The sequence below is a fragment of the Siniperca chuatsi genome, linkage group LG3, assembly GCF_020085105.1.
Source record: "Siniperca chuatsi isolate FFG_IHB_CAS linkage group LG3, ASM2008510v1, whole genome shotgun sequence".
NCBI classification, from domain to species: domain Eukaryota; kingdom Metazoa; phylum Chordata; class Actinopteri; order Centrarchiformes; family Sinipercidae; genus Siniperca; species Siniperca chuatsi.
Window position 1 is genome coordinate 9,753,359 of NC_058044.1, and position 7,812 is coordinate 9,761,170.

The window sequence follows — 7,812 nt, forward strand, 5'->3', positions numbered from 1 at the left end:
TCCTTGGACCAGAGAAACAGGGTAACCAAATGTGTTATCTTTCCCAAAGCTGATTTAATTTGAAGCACCACATATTCCCTCTTGGCAGTTCTTCCCGTATAAGGACATCAGATTTCACTCTGGAAACATTTTTGTGGCAGGATCAGTTTTTTTTCCATCACAAAAAATGTACAGTACAGAGTGAAATGGATTTTAAGGGAAGGAAAAGCACTGATTTGATTGTTAATGAATAAACCTTTTATCCATCTATAGAGCCCCTTGCTGTTACTTCACTTGCACTCAAAATTGAATGTTGGTTCAAAACATGGGGGCAGTTTAGGACACGTGTACTGTGTTTCTCCCAATCCGCCCTGTGGGTATGCCCAACAATGAAAACCCAACACTGTATCCCACACGTGTGCCATGCAGTGACGCTAGCCTAGCTTAGTCTACTAGTTTAAGGATTATTTCAGATTTCACAGGTACTCCAGATAGCGGCAGCCACAGGCCTGCCTCATCGGCAGATGAGGCGAAGTTAATCCCTGTTGAATGGCATGGAAATGCTCGCAAGAGCATGGAACTGGTTGTGTGGCCTACGTTGCAGATACCCCTCCCAACTGCAAACTGGTTTTCGTCCCTCGCCAGCCCCCTTAGTAGTCCTGTTGGTAGGGTTGCCACTGTAGTTACTCCACAGTTGTAACTATGAGAACTCGTCAAAATCACCATGTGTGCTTTTCCGAGCATTGTGGGAGCAGTAGTCAGCGAGTCAGTCTCTTAATCTGAATGTCATGAGATTGAGCCTCACATGGGAAAGGTGTTTTTAAGTTACATGACAACACAATGGGGTAGATGCTTGGTGTACATACGGTCAAAAGTATAGTATCAGTAGATTTGCATGAAAGTTAAAGATCAATCTATGAAGAACACACAGCCCATGCTGACAACCAAACAAGTCCAGCGTCACTCCTGCTCATCTTTTTGTTTCCGAGGTCATGACGGAACTGTCAAGTTGAATGGTTATCTAACTGCCTCGTTGGAACAGTAGGCAGACATTTTTTTAAAATATAGTTAATCCACATTTGCACCTGTGACAACTTTGGAATAATGCAAAGTTTAAACATCTTCACTTTCAAGTCACCGGATCAATTTCATCCAGTGATGACGACTGTGTGTTACTGTGGAAAGCTGTGGAACAAGCAAATAAGTGGAGGTTGTGTTAAGATCATTTTGTCAATTGTTGTTTCCCAGGTCATGACGGAACTGTCGGGTTGAATGGTTGTTAATATGTGAGAAGACCTCTAACTGCCTCGTTGGAACAGTAGCCAGACATCTTCAAATTCGGCCTTCATTTTGTTTTCAGCTACACACCTGTAAAGTTTCGTGACTGCATCCTGCACAGTTGTGACGCTATCGCGTTGACAAAATATGTCCACAGTCAGACATATAAACACATGGTAAAGTACTCAAAACCGCTTCCAGGACCACATTTTCCCATGATGACACACACAGAGACTCACAAGATGAAAACAATTCCAGCAACACGCATCTTCAGTTCCATGTCAACTGAGCAATTTCATCCAGTGATGAAGACCGTGTGATACTGTGGAAAGCTGCCGAACACTTGTTGTTTCCCAGGTCATGACGGAACTGTCGGGTTGAATGGTTGTTAATATGTGAGAAGAGCTCTAACTGCCTCGTTGGAACAGTAGGCAGACATTTCAAAAAAATCGAGTTACTCCACAGTTCTAATTGTGACAATTCGTCAAAATCACCATGTGTTCTCTTCCGAGCCTCGTTGGCGCAGTAGGCAGCGCGTCAGTCTCATAATCTGAAGGTCGTGAGTTCGAGCCTCACACGGGGCACGTGTTTTAAAGTCATATGAAAGCACAATGGGTTAGACGCTTGGTGTACATACTGTCAAAAGTAGAGTACCAGTAGATTTGCATAAAAGTTAAAGATCAATCTATGACGAACACACAGCTCATGCTGACAACCAAACAAGTCCAGTGTCACTCCTGCTCATCTTTGTTTGCTTTACGCTATCCAGCGTTCATCTCTGACACCAGACACTTCAACCTGCACTCCCCCTCTTTTGTCATTCCAAAAAGCTGTGGAACAAGCAAATAGGTGGACGTTGTGTGAAGATCATTTTGTCAATTGTTGTTTCCCAGGTCATGACGGAACTGTCGGGTTGAATGGTTGTTAATATGTGAGAAGAGCTCTAACTGCCTCGTTGGAACAGTAGGCAGACCTTTCAAAAAAATCGAGTTACTCCACAGTTGTAAGAAATCTCAGAAATCTTCAAATTCGGCCTTCATTTTGCTTTCAGCTACACACCTGTAAAGTTTCGTGACTGCATCCTGCACAGTTGTGACGCTATCGCGTTGACAAAATATGTCCACAGACAGACATATAAACACCTGGTAAAGTACTCAAAATCGCTTCCAGGACCACATTTTCCCATGATGACACACACAGAGACTCACAAGGTGTAAACAATTCCAGCAACACGCATCTTCAGTTCCATGTCAACTGAGCAATTTCATCCAGTGATGAAGACTGTGTGATACTGTGGAAAGTTCCTAGAAGGAACTGTCGAGTTGAATGGTTATTAATATGTGAGAAGAGCTCTAACTTGAGCCTCGTTGGCGCAGTAGGCAGCGCGTCAGTCTCATAATCTGAAGGTCGTGAGTTCGAGCCTCACACGGGGCACATGTTTTAAAGTCATATGAAAGCACAATGGGTTAGATGCTTGGTGTACATACTGTCAAAAGTACCAGTAGATTTGCATAAAAGTTAAAGATCAATCTATGAAGAACACACAGCTCATGCTGACAACCAAACAAGTCCAGCGTCACCCCTGCTCATCTTTGTTTGCTTTACGCTATCCAGCGTTCATCTCTGACACCAGACACTTCAACCTGCACTCCCCCTCTTTTGTCATTCCAAAAAGCTGTGGAACAAGCAAATAAGTGGACGTTGTGTTAAGATTATTTTATCAATTGTTGTTTCCGAGGTCACATTTGCACCTGTGACAACTTTGGAATAATGCAAAGTTTAAACATCTTCACTTTCACGTCACCGGATCAATTTCATCCAGTGATGACGTGATGAGTGTGTTACTGTGGAAAGCTGTGGAACAAGCAAATAAGTGGACATTGTGTTAAGATCATTATGTCAATTGTTGTTTCCCAGGTCATGACGGAACTGTCGGGTTGAACGGTTGTTAATATGTGAGAAGAGCTCTAACTGCCTCGTTGGAACAGTAGGCAGACATCTTCAAGTTCGGCCTTCATTTTGCTTTCAGCTACACACCTGTAAAGTTTCGTGACTGCATCCTGCACAGTTGTGACGCTATCGCGTTGACAAAATATGTCCACAGACATAGGTGGACGTTGTGTTAAGATAATCTATGTGTTAAGATTATTTTATCAATTGTTGTTTCCCAGGTCATGACGGAACTGTCGGGTTGAATGGTTGTTAATATGTGAGAAGAGCTCTAACTGCCTCGTTGGAACAGTAGGCAGACCTTTCAAAAAAATCGAGTTACTCCACAGTTGTAATTGTGACAACTCGTCAAAATCACCATGTGTGCTTTTCTGAGCCTCGTTGGCGCAGTAGGCAGCGCGTCAGTCTCATAATCTGAAGGTCGTGAGTTCGAGCCTCACACGGGGCATGTGTTTTAAAGTCATATGAAAGCACAATGGGTTAGATGCTTGGTATACATCCTGTCAAAAGTAGAGTACCAGTAGATTTGCATAAAAGTTAAAGATCAATCTATGAAGAACACACAGCTCATGCTGACAACCAAACAAGTCCAGTGTCACTCCTGCTCATCTTTGTTTGCTTTACGCTATCCAGCGTTCATCTCTGACACCAGACACTTCAACCTGCACTCCCCCTCTTTTGTCATTCCAAAAAGCTGTGGAACAAGCAAATAAGTGGACGTTGTGTTAAGATTATTTTATCAATTGTTGTTTCCGAGGTCACATTTGCACCTGTGACAACTTTGGAATAATGCAAAGTTTAAACATCTTCACTTTCACGTCACCGGATCAATTTCATCCAGTGATGACGTGATGAGTGTGTTACTGTGGAAAGCTGTGGAACAAGCAAATAAGTGGACGTTGTGTTAAGATCATTATGTCAATTGTTGTTTCCCAGGTCATGACGGAACTGTCGGGTTGAATGGTTGCTAATATGTGAGAAGAGCTCTAACTGCCTCGTTGGAACAGTAGGCAGACATTTTTAAAAAATAGAGTTACTCCACATTTGCACCCATAACAACTTTGGAATAATGCAAAGTTTAAACATCTTCACTTTCACGTCACCGGATCAATTTTATCCAGTGATGAAGACTGTGTGTTACTGTGGAAAGCTCTGGAACAAGCAAATAAATGGACGTTGTGTTAAGATCATTTTGTCAATTGTTGTTTCCGAGGTCATGAATGAACTGTCGGGTTGAATAGTTGTTAATATGTGAGAAGAGCTCTAACTGCCTCGTTGGAACAGTAGGCAGACATTTCAAAAAATCTATTTACTCCACAGTTGTAACTGTGTAAGATCAGGAATGAATATATATACAATCAACTGAATAAATAAAAATTACAATTCCAAAAACAAAAACATTTTAGGGACTTTAGTTTCTTGGGGGTTTTCTAACGGGTGGTTATGTGTTTGTTGGGGACTTGGTCTAATTTCCTCAATATATCTTAAATCCTGGCTACTGCTCTGTCTCTGCTGGATATGCATGTGCCATTACAAAACTTCTATAAGATGTCATATGAACAGGTTTGAGGGTGCTTTTGTAATTCCAAAGTCCCTCCAATGTCAGACCCACTAAAGAACAACTGGCAAAACTTTAGCATGGTGTTCAGTTTAAGCTAAGCTGGAAGTTAATTATAGCATGAGAGAGCAACTTCAAAAACAGGGATGAAGGGGTATGAATTAAGGGAGAGGGGCAGAAGAACAGTTCTTAATTGGATTTTGCTTTGATGTCCAATATCAGTCACCATGGGATGGAAAAAATTAGGGGCTTTTCTTAAGGGAGATTTATCGCTGGTTAAATGTTCCATATTTCCTTATTAACTAGAGACTGGAATTACAATTACTATTAAGAGACAATAGTGACATTTGTCCCAAGAATGTTTTTTAACCTTACACTGTATTTGAAAACATTTTTCTTTTTTCTCAAGGTACTGTGTCTATCTAAATTATTTTCAAGTGGGTTGCAACAGTAAGTGATGCAGCAGAAATAAATAATAAAATCTGTCAACTGCAAGGATCTCACTGGAGGTATAGTACACTGTGTCAGCTCCTGCAAAAAAAAAATGATTTGACTAAAATTCTCAAATCCCACAGACCTCTAAGCTACTCCAGAAATGTTAGGTCAGGATAGTAAAATACCTAAGAAATGTAGAAGGCATTCATGAAAAGAATTAAGTCACCATTTAGTTGCAGGATGCATTAGGCTAAAAAACATGATACCAGGAAGGGAGATGTTGTGGATGTGAATTTTCCACAATGTAGTGATTACAGAGTTTTGACAAAGATAATGCCAATGCTTTGTATTGGTTCCACTCTTCCTGAATACACTGATATAATAGAGAAACAGATGCAGTGTGCAAGCATTTCTATTTGGATTTTTTTTCAGTCTTTCTTGTTTTTCTCCTAAATTCGGTAGAAATTAATTGGGCCTTGTGGCTCTGTTTTTGTCAACGAAAGCACAAAGCACACACAGCCCAGTTAATGGAGCATAATGCAGTCAAGTCAAGTCAAGTCAAGTCAATATTATTTATATAGTCCAATATCACAAATCACAATTTGCCTCAAGGTGCAAATCAAGTCCTTAGACCACTAATTCGAATGAGGAAAAACTAGGGGGGCAGAATAGATTCACAGCAGAAAGTCATAGTATATACAATTAAAACATAAGTGAAGAGGATTGATCCAGGAGGACAATTGAGGAGATTCAGGTGTCACCCAGTAGGATCTGAGCCACACCACCTCCTCTCCACCTAGAAACCTAGAAAGAGGACAGGGCACACAAACACAGAAGACGACAACAACATTCAGCTAGAGAGGAGAAACAAACAAACACAGGTTGAGAGAGCCATGATAACATGCAAACTAGAGGGAGAGGAGGGGGGAGGCTGAATTTCCTGGGGGAAGAAGATCCAGATCAGCGACTGGATGAGGCACCGACAGCCAGTAGAGAGAGAGGTCCCAGGACAGCCGATGGTCCAGCACAGAGAAGCCTGAGTGAAAAGAGAGAAGAAGGCTGAGGGTTAGAGAAATGCAGTCGATATCAAAAGTTTGCAGTCTGTTTGTTGAATTCTCGTCGTGAGAATAAACATGGACTATAAGTACTAGTATAAATAGATTCATTGAGACTGAGACCGACCCGCAGGTAGTAAAGTGGTAACAGGTACAAGGTCTGAAGCATCGAAGGATAAGTATTAATTGAAAGTTAAAGCAATAAGATGAGTTTGTTTTCAGTTTAGATTTAAAGGCCTCAACTGAGTCAGACTGATGTCAGCAGGAAGATTATTCCAAAGAAAAGGAGTATGATAGGAAAAGGCCCTGCAGCCAGCTGACTTCTCTATTACTCTGGGGAGAAATAGGAGCCCAGTATGCTGAGAACAGAGAGCACGGGATGGGACATAAGGTTTAGAGATCACAGAGATAAGAAGGGGCAAGCCCATTTACAATTTTATAAGTCATTAGAAACAACTTGAAGTCCCCTCTGACATGGAGAGGGATCCAGTGAAGTGAAGCTAAAATTGGGATGTATGTTAAAATTTTCTGATTTTAGTTAAGATCCTAGCTGCAGCATTTTGAACCATTTGAAGACTTTTAGTAGTAGTAATAACTAGCAGTACAGGCTTTCCTCCATCTCGTCCATTCTGCCTTTCACTTCCTGCCTCATTCTGAATTTCGAGTGTCATCAGAATCATGTGACTGCAAACAACAGGTTGGAGCATGTCTAAAGCTAATCGTGATACTGTGAGTGAGTTTCACCTACAGCTCACAGAGAGGCTTTGCATCTAAGAGACTCAGACTCTTACAGTCTTACAAGTGCACAAGCCTTGTCAGTTCTCTCTATTGTCTGACCTTGGCATCTACTTAGTGCCCTGTTAGGTCTACTCCGCTCTGAAAGCTTTACAGCCTTCATAATGGAAGACAATGGCATTATCAAAGCTTTATTTCACCATAAGCAGCCCACCGGTTCCAGCTCATCTCTCCCTGTTTAACGGGAGTTTTAATATGGGATTAAAAAATGCTGGACAGCTGCTCAAGGATGTGTAACCACTGAGAGATCTTACTTAAAACTTCTTTTCTATATTTCTGACAACAATTTGTAAATTTATTGTTACTACAGTAGGTTGTCTGACAAGTCTTAGTCTAAAGTTTGATAAAAAATTTTAATCAAAAAAGTAATTTTTTTACCATTTCATTTCAAGTAAATGAGGACGTGTATACATCAAATATAACTGTCTTTAGCCTCAAATACCTCAATATTTGCTTGAAGATAAGACTTGAAGACTGAGTCATATTGTAGTTTTTGCTGGGCCTTTTGAATAAAGCACAACACAGAGCATAGACGTTGCCTTTGTCTTTATCACTCAGATATGTGGCTCACCATGTTAAAATTCTTTAAATCTTAACTCCACATATACCATGACTGGAGCGTTTGGCTGAACATTGTGTTCTCCAGTTTTACATACTGAAAGAAGAACAGAGGATTTTTTGCAGTCATTTTTATTTGTGCTAGCAGCGGGTTCCCACTCTGACAGGTCTGCACGACTCTCCCGGGAATCTCATGAATATATT

General features: G+C 41.0%; 3 non-coding genes across 3 annotated transcripts; all 3 read left to right on the forward strand.

The window, feature by feature from the left end:
- The first annotated feature begins 1,768 nt into the window (after positions 1-1,768).
- trnam-cau lies at positions 1,769-1,841 on the forward strand. Its single transcript has one exon. It is a non-coding gene; the product is annotated as a tRNA-Met (tRNA).
- A 777-nt stretch (positions 1,842-2,618) lies between these two features.
- trnam-cau lies at positions 2,619-2,691 on the forward strand. Its single transcript has one exon. It is a non-coding gene; the product is annotated as a tRNA-Met (tRNA).
- Positions 2,692-3,582: 891 nt separating this feature from the next.
- Positions 3,583-3,655, forward strand: trnam-cau. The gene has a single exon. It is a non-coding gene; the product is annotated as a tRNA-Met (tRNA).
- Positions 3,656-7,812: the final 4,157 nt, after the last annotated feature.